Below are 11,901 nucleotides of genomic sequence, written 5' to 3' on the forward strand. Positions count from 1 at the left end.
TCTGCTAGCAAAAATACTGTAAGTCAAAATACTGACAGCTGTAAACAAATTTTGGTCTCAGTAAGAAATTCTGGTCATATTCTGATGGGAATAACAACTATTAAACAAATAAATTTGATTTATGTTTTTATTTATACCTTGGCAGTATGATTCATTTAGGGTAATTTAGCTGACCAAGAATGTTACTGCTAATCAGGTATGGTCGTCAGATTTAGAAAACAACTAGGGGTATATTCCTAGCTCCTTTCCCTTTTATTCTGACTTCTTTGGTATCTTCACCACACTACATACACTACAGAGATATGGAGGAGATTAAATGAGAATACATTAAAAAAAAAAAAAAAAACTGTGACATACTTTACTGGAATGCAATTAAAAATTGTTTTCTATTTTTAAAGTGGATTCCTTTTCATTGAAAAAAAAATGCTTCCTTCACCAATGAGTAATGTTATCACCAGCAACAAGGAAAGAGTTGTGTTCTACCAGACCAAAGAGAACAGAAAAGAGGCGTCATGCTCTGAGACAATTATTTCAATCATCACACACAGTCACTTGTCTCTTTCATCCCCTCTCACTTTCCACAGAAAGTTGCAACCTACTAATGCGATGACTGAAATTGGTCAGCAAACTCCTGGGAGTGAGAACGTATGATGAATATTAAAGAGGATTTATGTAGAATGTAGAGTAGCAGTGATTGCATTAGAGCCAGGTAAGTAATGGATTTGTAGTATTCATTTATTTTTCTTAGCTATGGAATTTAGAATCAAACAATATTTTTAATTTTCTTCATGTTCAGGGATTGCTACATTCTGAGAACTTAATAAAATGGGAAGGATAGAGAGAAAAAGCAAACCAAAATGTAAAGTTTTTGCACAACTCTACATTTTATTGTTATTTTCCACATCTTTCTAAATAGCTGCATTTTGATTTAAAAAAAAAAAAAAAAAAAAAAAAAAAAAAAAAAAAAGGGAAGAATTCTTACTTTGAAAATGTAACATAACCTCTGTACCAGGCTGTGCCACAGGCAGCCGACCAGAAGACACCTAGTTCTCTATGGACACACATGCAGAGTTTCTCTCCACCTGCTGCCTCTCCTCCTTCTTCACTGCATCCCCTTCACTCCCCAAGCCTCCTACCTCTGCCACAGGCTCCAGGTGCCAAGGGCAGTTCAGAGCATCGCCTGCACTGAATGACCAGCACACGTACCTGGCTGTCTGGCTCCTGCATCTCTCAGCTGATTGTCATTGCTGCTGCCACCATGGAATTGACACTGATTTGGATCTCACTCGTCTATCCAGCCACCAATTTAGAGAAGCTTGAAGACATTTCATACCTTTGAGATCTCTACTGTCCGTCAATGTGGCAATGAGTTCAAAAAGGATTAGTGAGAAACTGACAGCAGCACAGCACGTAAGCCCCATTTCTTAAGAAACTGGGCTGATGCTTGTGCATTCAGTTATTCATCAGTGAAACTCCAGGAAATAATACAAAACTCTGAAGCTTCATACAGCAAAGAAAACAGAAGTAGTTACAGAGGTTCCTGAATTTCTAAAGTTTAACTAAAATGAAGATGGGAATTCAAATTATCAAAAACATTGAATCTCTACAGGAGGAGAAGTGCTGTGAACCTAGGTAAGATATGATGCTTTAGTTGCACAAAGCTAATAGATGGAATTAAAGTGAAAAATGGAGGTTAATGCGAACTAGTAGAGTAGCAACTGTAGCCCCATAATAAAACAAAAGTACCTAGAATTAAGGTATTATCTCCTGTGTAATTGTACATCTGCGCTGCATGATCACGCATCCTTACAAATGTGATTATCAGCCACCTGAGCGATAGGTATTTTGTCAATTCTGCATCAGTCCAGTAAGCACTAGTGCTAGGAGCAGCAAAATTAGGAAGATGCAATAAAATGAAATGGACTTAACAGAACAAATGGTTACCAGAATTACTGAACCAATTATTCACCTTACTAAATACTACAGCAGAGTACCATGCATTGCATTATCTTTCTGTAACTACAGTTCTCTTTCCACATTAAAAAATATATTCTGACCTAGGACATAATATATGATTGTATGCTAGAATTTATGTTTCTAATCACATTGACCACCTGTGATTAAGATGTCCAAATTAGGTATTTATGGGATGAAACAAAAGGCAATCTTTCCACCTTGAAATGAGTATGATGATGTACAAAACAGGAAAAAAAAAAAAAAAAAAGAAAAAAAAGATATTTGAGTGCCCTTGGAATTATCAAGAATGCTGAGTATTTTTACACTCTTTTGATGCAGTGCCGAGAGGAAAATTTCAATGGGGAATTCTACAGCTGCATCTGCCAGTATTTCAGAAAGTAAATGAGTCAGGCAGTAACAGCTAATTCTTTAAGTCTGCCTTTCATATCCCTACACGAATGGTTTATAGACTATTAAGGGCTTCATGGAGATTTTTTTTCTCCCTATCATCATGGCTTCAAACATTAACATTTTTCATTTAAGCCCAAAGAAGGAAACACGTGCATCAGTATTAAGATCAAAACTGCAGACTCTTCCAGAAGCAGTGTTCTAGTCTAGGCCTATCATTTTCTCATCAGTTGTCTTAATTTTAAACCTATTTCTGATAGAGCCTTTGAGAACAACACTGCTTCTTCACTGCTGACACGATTACTCTTCAGATTGCTGCTAACATATTCACCAAGAGAAAACTGTGTTAGGTTTGAAACAACCCCTCATTTACAGCTCTGTATTAACCTTTAAATTGCTATTACAGTACTGCAAAATGCCCTCTGTGCTAAATAGACGCAGTAGTGCTCTAGTTAAACTCATTTTTTCAAGTTCTCTGCCTGCAAGCATTTGTTTTATTTAGAAGCTTCTGCATTCCCTGCTGTTTAACAAGCAGCCACAGCGGAGCAGCTCTCTCACCTTCTCCTTTATTCCTGCTGTGTAAACTAAGCAAAATACTGAGGGTTATTTTATCTAAAGTATGACCTGGATTCATTAAGTCAAGCAGAGCAAGAATCAGCTGATCTAACACATATAGCAAGAGTTTCATTTATTTCCCCATAAAACCCAGTGAAATTGGTGGTGAGGTCTAGAAGAGAAATAGGGGAGGGCCAGGTAAGTTATTTCCTGTACTAAACTATATTAATGCTAGTATGGCGAAGAATTTAAAACCCACCTTAACACTCAAAAGTCAGGAAATGCAAAGTTACGGTCCCCACAAGCACCATAACTCAAGTTCTTGTCTACATGCATTATTTTGTATTGCATCCTGTTAAATTTATAGGAACCATGTGGATTGTTATAGTTGTTCTGTAAAGTATTGCTTCAAAATTCTTGACTGAAGAACATGAGGTCAAACAAGAAAAAGCCCTCAGTGAATTACACAGCCACAAGCCTGAGCCTACCTAGTCTCTGCAAACAAGCAGAAATTGTATGTAAAACCTGGCATTCCTTTGTTGGAGCTTGACTATACCAGAAATGTTACCACATCTAACTAGCATAATGCCTTCTAAGTGTCAGCACTCCACAGACAAAAATACTCTATATATTTATATATATGTATAGTATGAAGTGCATCAGCTGGACAGGAGTTACCCAGAAGACAAGGTATGAAAAGACAAGCTCAAACTTCTCTGTGTTGATATGTCATAAAAGCTAAAAATTGCAGATTTCCACTGCAAGGGAAGGTGAGCACTGAAAAACTAGATCTCCAGTCTTTGACGGGATTGGAAAGGATACCAAAAAAGGAACTCATCTGAAAAACTATATCCATCATTACACCTATAGTTCCATATAGGTGATCTCTTTTGATGTGCATTTAGCTCTCAAGTATGTTAAATTCATGAAGTTGTGTGTGATTTTTTAAGTAAAAAAATGGTTTACTGAATTTTACAATGTATAGTCTGTTCACTTATTTGAAATTTAAGTTAAGTGACTTGTCGGTAAGCACAGGATACAACTTAGATTTCTAGTCATGGCCAAATAATATCTCAAAGTTGTGCCACACTAATTTTTATTTTCGCCATCTTGGTTGGCAACCACTGGTTTCCAGACATCATTGACTTATGTTAACATGCTTCAGAAACCATGGAATTGTGAAGTTTCTTTATAAATGCATTTGTTACCTGACAAATATCAGATCTTTCTATGCTTAAAGTCATTCACAGGAGAGAGAGATTAACATGAGTGGTTTATATTGTTTAAAAATGCTTTTTAAGTGCATTCTGACATAACTAGAATACCTAACAAGACTACAAGACTAACACTAATCTCATGTTAAAGCTTTTATAGCCACAAGCATTTAAAATCATTGTTCTCATGCTGACATACATAAAAAAAAAAAAAAAAAAAAAAAAAAAAAAAAAAAAAAGGGAGAGAGATTACAAATTACAGAACTTTTTGCTAGATTAAACACCACACTTCTAATCCTGCTCCTCTTAGCTCAGCTTTTGCTTCAAGGAATGTCTCCGGAGGCAGGAGACATTTGTTCCTACCATTCTGCCACATTCCTATCATTCTGCCACAGCATTTGGTAATGCCCCAAATTTAAGCCATGTGGCACAGATTGTCCATTTTACACAGCTTGACAGGAGACTACTGTAACATGGGAAGGACACCTTCGGTCCAGAATGTCAGCACCATAATAGAAAAAGATTTGCTTCAAAAGGTTCTCTCCACATGCAAGATGGAGAGAATCTTTCTCATTCCTGCTGAAAGGGATCAGCTACTGAAGAACCTCTGACTCTCCTTCACGGTTTTCAGCAGTGCCTTTCTAGTCCTTGTCACAGCACAGAGAAGCCTGGAAACCAGAACTGTTCAAGTTTCACTAACAGAATGCAAATTTAACAAACCTAATATGTGCGTTTCACAACCTGGGTGTTTGATTTGCGAGGCTGGAGCTCCTGAGTCGGCAATAGTTCACAATGTTATGAAATACTAATATTTTACCATGTGCATGTCAGCACTCAGAAAAGAGAATGACTTGTTTAAAATAGCACCAATTGCCTGTCAGCTCTGAAAAGAGAAAGGACAGAGCTGCCTCTGGCACTCAAAACCAGGACAGAGAATTCAGAAAGCCTCCAGCAGGCAATGTAGGTATAATCCTGCTACCAGCAAACAGCTTACTCTCTAGCTCACCCCTGAGAAATAACTTCAGTCCCAAAACAGCCTCTCTTCTAGATCAGAAACAACCCCTAAAGTCAGAAGCAGGATATTTGTCCTCAGCTCTTGTATGTCTGGAATGACTGGAATATTTTGAGCAACCTCTGCTTCTGTGCTGTGGTCTCCAGCTTCCCTTACTGGACTGGTACATGAAACAGCCAGGCTGTCCTGAGGCTCAATGACCTTCAGATGACTTGACCAAACCCCAAACTCCTGACTTTGGCCTGACAGCAGCAGAAGAGTTCTTTCCTCTGATAAACACAGAAGAGGGGAGAGGAGCGCTTCAGTCTGAACCATCTAAAACATCATTTTTCTCTGCTGTCAATATAAGGAAGACATACCATTAATAACATCCCAAGTGACCTGAGGCAAAGTCATGAACTCTGGGATGGAAGAAAGGAAGAAAAAAAAAAAAAAAAAAAAGCATCGATCAGAGGGAGGAGGGAGACAGTTTAAGTGACATAGATATGGTGAAAGAAGCCCAATTTATGTATAACCTTAGCAGTCTACACACGTAGCTTGTTATCAGAGGAAACAACCTGATTTTCTGGAGGCGGTGCCTGCCTAGAATTATTTAAAGCATGAGAAAACTGTGTGTACTCAGCAACTCTGAAAATCAGTCTGGTAATCTACCCATAGTCATCTAAAGAAAGTAAATTTTAGAGACCAAGTTCAAAAACTTCTGTGAAGTATGACAGTGCATCACAGAAGCCACAGAACAAGCAAGCAGCAGTCAGAAACATTTCTGGCATCACCATTCTGTAAGTCTCCCTGTAAGCACTAGACATTGCTGCTTGTTCAGTACCACAGGAACACAAGGCTGTTTAAAGTGAGAGAAGTATGAACCTCTAGGCTAATAGATGTCTCTTACAATTGATACCCATGCTTTTAAAGTAATCTAACTAGATTTAAAAAAAAAAAAAAAAAAAAAAAAAAAAAAAAAAAAAAAATGTTACAGGCTAAGAACTAGCAAATAAAAGGAAGAAAAAAGAAATTGCTTAGTATATTTCTATTCAACGTGAAAATAAAAAATAAATCCATTCATGTACTGGTTATTGGTTATAAAAGAACTCTGGGAATGAAGCAAAAAAAAAAAATACCTTCCAAGTAAAATTGAATGGAAAACTGAGGATTTCTCAGTAAGTCCATGTCTTGAAGAGATTTGACTCAAATCCTGAATGCACAAAAAAATGGCCTGAGTTTGCAAGATGAAGGATTTGATTACAGATGGATAATGCCCTGAAACTTCTGAAAAAGTATAAAACTGGTAAACAGCTGTGCTTAAGATTTTCCTGTTACATTTGACTCTATACTTTGGTTTAGACTAACAAAGAATGCAAGGAAAGATCATACTTTTGATGTGAAAGTGTGTTGCAGGAGATGGGGATTCATTTTGTAACTCAGATATACATCTTCTGCCACTCAGCCTCGAACATAAGCCTTACCCAGTCACTCCCATTCACTTTTAGAAGACATTTCATCCATCTTTATCCTAGTCTCTCCCTGTGAATTTGGAATAATACTGGCTTGACTGGGACAGTGACAGTGCAAAGTACACCACCTTCTTCTGAAAAGGTCTGTTCTGAGACATCCGTTTGGACCACATTTTGACTGACATGTATTCAAACAGTCAAACATGTAGTCCTCTGTCTCCCTCCTCAAGCCATGTCCTTAACAACTTACCCATTCCCATTGCCACCCGAGAAAAGTAGAAGATAGTGGCATATGTGAATGGTTCTCACAGACTTTAAAGTCTATTTTTAAGCAAGAAAGTCACCTCAGTTGTGTTTTGTCAGCCTTGTCTGTGAACTTCCAAGCATTCTCTATTTGTCTGTTCGCATATGGTGCATGCCCTGCCTCACTGTACTTGGGCTCCACTGAGAGCAAAGCCTCTAGGCACTTCTACAGTGCATCCGACAACAAACTCAGCAGGATCCTAATAGGCTGTCTTCATTAACCTTTGTTGAGCGAACTGCGTTCCATCATATTTGCACTTTGCACATTGGTGATGTCTCAGAGATTCATAAGGAGAATTTTAATGGCAACAGAGCCTATACACTAAATTGCCTGTCCACTGAAAAGGAAGAACCTTTGTAGGTGACTGACTTTTTTATTTTTCCTCTCATCAAAGCAGTGGCAGCAGTTGAGAGGGCAAACAGAACAGAGGACTGGATCAATAGAGGAACTTCACAGAGGATAACTAATACAGGGAAATGGCTACAGAAACTGCATCCACTACATATTCAAAATAAGGAGAGAGGTTCTGAGAGAAACATCCATCCGATGGCATCAGCACTAGCTGGTGAGGCAGGGGCAGTCCAGTGCAACACATTTCTTCCCCAAAACATCCCCATTACCAATCCAAAGACACCACGGAAACCACAGTCAGAAAGCTGAGTTGCAGAATTACTCTGACAGAGCTAACTTTTGAGGGTAAACAGCCTTTGCTGCCTTGGAATTACTTACGTAAACTCCATAAAATATTTAAAACTGACTTTTCAACTACTGTTCTCAAAGATCGAAAAACTGAAATTCAAAGTAATGTTTAAGCTGTACAGAGGATGATGACTGAGCAACTTAAAATTTTATACATCTTTTATGTACAAAACCTATAATATCTCTTCCTGACTTCCTGAAGCAAATCTCCTACACATGTTAATCTTTAGTTTCTCACCTTCTCAGTGTGGTAATGAAACATCTGCAGGTTAGATGCAATTTAAATTAATTACTTGCATTTGATTAGTTTGGTCCAAAGGTAAGAAAAACAAGAGTTATGAATAACTAACAGTTCAAAGACACAGAAAACAGTAAGGAGTTACAGCTGAATGAGCATAAAAGCAAATTAGAGATAGCCATGTGAATAGAAATGAGAAAGATTTCCAGAGCCATCAAAAGTATGTCCTGTAGGTCTCATAACATTATGATTTATTAGTGTTAGCTTATATTAAAAAAAAAAAAAAAAAAAAAAAAAAGACAACAGAATGAATGTTGATGTTGCTGCTTTATAGTAGTCAATGGGTACCTTTCTAGCTGACATTTCAAGGGAACTCAATAACTTCTCTTAGCTGGAAGAAGTGCCCTTGCCTCAGACCATGAGGAAAATTAAACCATAATTCTCTGTCTTTCAGTTTAATCAAAGTCTGCAGACGAAGCCCAACTGTACTGTCCAAGTAGGGGAGGAAAGGTGAAAACACATCAACTCGGCAACATCCAGCTTCTGTGTTTCCTATTTATATGTTGCTGAAACAAAGATTCAAAGCATTAACGATTCATGTCATGTTCCTGCACTGATTGCCACACCTTGTTAAATTGCAACTTATCTTCATGAGTACTCTTCAAAGTAAAAGAAAAAGCTTCATAGCTCATCAATAAACATGAAAGAGTAGTCTTACAGAAATTTAGCCATGACACATTCAATTATTTCAGTGGAATCAAGCAGGTCTTCACATTACCCTTTAAGAATGAAGTGAAATAAGGGGGAAACCTCTGTGAAGGGTCAAATGTTTGAAAAGCCTTACTCTACAGCATGGTGAGGAAACTTAAAAGATCAAGAAAAATGTACAATCTTTAGGTGGGTGTTTCTACAATTTTTGTACATTAAGTGAATAGTTAGGAAGAATTAGTTTCATAGAACTGTACAATTGAGGAAAAAGGATGATACCTGCTGTTAATTACAGTTCTCCGTAGATGAAAAAGATTATGATCATTTGTAACTAGTGATCTGGAATGTTGCTTCTCTTTCTTTTCAAAGACTCAGACAAGAATATTTAAGATCCAAATTACCACTTGGATGATACTTGGTGTTTATTAGCTCTCCCCCCCTCCCCCTACGCTGCTAAAATGGATTCATTAATATTTAATCTAAAAACAATTAATGCAGGATGTGAAAGGTTAGGTTTGAAATAAGGTGTGATACAAAGGGGATGGCAGGCACCCTGATGAGCAGCAGATTGGCTCTGATCTTTTGCAAGCCAAGCGAGATGTTGTTGTTCTGCTATGGATGAAAGGGCTCATTATCCCAAAGATAATTACCCAGATGCCACACCAGTGAGGTCACACGAAACACGGCTGTGGCTGCTGAACCAGTATTGCAGCTAATTAACGGTAAAGGCTGCAGGCAGCCATTTTGCCCAGACCTCTCCATAGATGCATAGCTTTCCCATCCCATTAAAGTTAAGCATTTGCCCACCCTGGTTTTGCTGCTGAATGAAAACATCGTCTCACCTGTCAGAAGAGCAAACAGCTAAGTTTCATATTGTTTTTACAGCGTTAAAATCCATCCTTTTGATCACCTTATTTATTTCAGAGGAGCATCAGGCATTTACGTCCCAATGTCACACAAAGATTTGTCACCTCTTCTTGTTTAATGCACAAAAAGGATGCATCAGAAATTAAGAGTACAACTTAAGTTCTCAAAAGAGCTAACTAATAGGAAGCACAACACAGCGTTTTGACTTTCCATGATGACTATTTTTTCTGCTGTCTCTCATTCTGGATTATATGCCTTACTTAAGATGAAAGCATGAACTGAGACCTGCTGCTTCTGGTGCTTTCAGAGACCAATCTATTTTTTAGCCATACCTACTTAGAGGAGCAGTTTAGTCAATAATGCCGCAGCAAATTCTATACTTGAAAACTTCTGAGCCTCTACAGACTTCCTCTTGATTTTAATGGGCATTTCACATGAGTGCACACAGCCATCCAAGCGGAGTTTACTGAAGTATCTGAGGACTTGCCATGACAGCAGTAGGCACACCAAAAAAGTATTTTTTCAACAGTCTTTTTCAGATCCTACAATTTCTTCCAGTTTCTTTGACTGGCATCTGGTATGTTGTTATTGCTTTGAAAAGCAACAATCAAAACTTGATAGTTACACATTTGTGCAACAAAACTGACTGGAGATTCAACTCTATACCCTTGTGAATTCAAATCAAGTCTAGTATATATTTATAGCTAAGAAGCATTTTAATATCATAAAAAGTCTGTGTTTTAAGGCTGCAAAAATGTCAGTTTCCCCTTTCAAATTTGGTCACATTCTCCTAGAAAGTTATTCTGACTCTTCTGATTGAAAGTAAATCATTCTCTTTTGAGTTAAATAAATTGTTTTGGATCTACTTTTTTTTTTTTTTTTTTTTTGCCAAGGGGAGAAATTTGTGTTTGAGTTATTTTTGAAACGGTACTCCCACACACACAGATTTTTATTTTATTATTTCAATAGAAAAAAAAAATCTCAATCCCACAACTGTTAGTTTATTCTCTGGACCATTTAACAATTACAGGAGATCTTTCCCAAGATTTATGTAGAAAATGATGCCATTCCTACACAAGGCACATGCAAAAGCCTCAATAACCTCCAATGTTGAGAAGCCTGCTTTCATCTGACAACCAGCTTTGCCTGGCATTACTCTTGCCTGCCACCTGCAGTGTTTTGCCACTGCAGCTTCTAAGTACTCGTTTCAGAGGGCTGATGCTCCGCATAGCCTCTTGCAAGATTTATTTTTGTAGTAGTCATCAAGACGAAGGTTAAATAAGGTCATGGGTTTTTTGTTTATTTGTTTCCCAGCACCTTCTTTCCAAAAACCTTTTTGTCAGGTTTGTTTGATTTATCATAAATGTATTATCAATGAGGCCATGTTTGCCTAGCTTTAAAATGTGGGCATGCACTTAAATATATTATACATACATATCTATGCACATATATTTGAGGGAGAGCCTTTGGATACTCTTTACAGCATTCTGCCAGGTTTTTCTGACCATATGAAGACACAACCTTTTTCAAGGTTTGGAAAAAAAGTCAACAGCAGGCAGTATAAATAGTCAGTGATAGAGCAAAATAAAAAGAAATCCAAGAATGAATCTCTGGGGAACTATAACAGCTGTCACAGAATGGCTGCAAATAGGTAAAACCTACACTGGAAAAGAGATAGGGATTATTTTTTCAAGGTATGCAAGAGGATTCCATACAATGTAAATCTGCTTTGAGAGAACTTGCAAATACTAACTTTTTTTTGAATATATGATAGGTAATAGGGGCTTTTTCTGACATATAAACCATAAAAAATATAGCTTTCAAACAAACCCTTAAATGTAAAATTATCATCTTCTTTCACATACATGTATGTTTATGCCTATGCTTTTCCCAACTCAAAGAATGATTAATTAGCAGAGCACACCCTGTGAGAAAGAAAAGAAACTGTTAGGCAAATACAAGATTCATTCAGGCTCAGCCCTAGTCACAGTCTTGAGATCCACTACAACATTAAAATTATTCTCTACATCTGAGATTTAGTGAGTTTAGAGATTTTAACTTGGAACAGAGAAGAGATAGAGGAAGAAAACAGACAACACAGAAAACACTATGCTGATTTAAATTAGACTTTTAAAATGCTGCCAGATTCTGTGCTTTCCAGTCCAACCTAATAGGTTTTAATTTCTACTAAGAATCAAATTTGTATAAAGTCTGTTCTTAAAAAAAAAAAAAAAAAAAAAAAAAAAAAAAAAAAATCATTTGTATTTTCTTAGGGAAGCATTCATAATGTTTTAACCATTGAAGCAGGCATCTGAAAATAAATCCAGTTTGGGTTTAGAGATATTGGTTTAGTTAAGTTCCAGGTTTTGTGTGTTTTCACGGCATTATGCATGACACTACACAACCACAATATTCTGTTATGGTGTCAAAACAGAAAAAAATCAGAGCAACCTGGTAACAGATCAGCAGGAACATAGGAAATGAAAAGA

Source organism: Anas platyrhynchos, chromosome 4 (genome assembly GCF_047663525.1).
Source record: "Anas platyrhynchos isolate ZD024472 breed Pekin duck chromosome 4, IASCAAS_PekinDuck_T2T, whole genome shotgun sequence".
In the NCBI taxonomy this organism is placed as follows: Eukaryota; Metazoa; Chordata; class Aves; order Anseriformes; family Anatidae; genus Anas; species Anas platyrhynchos.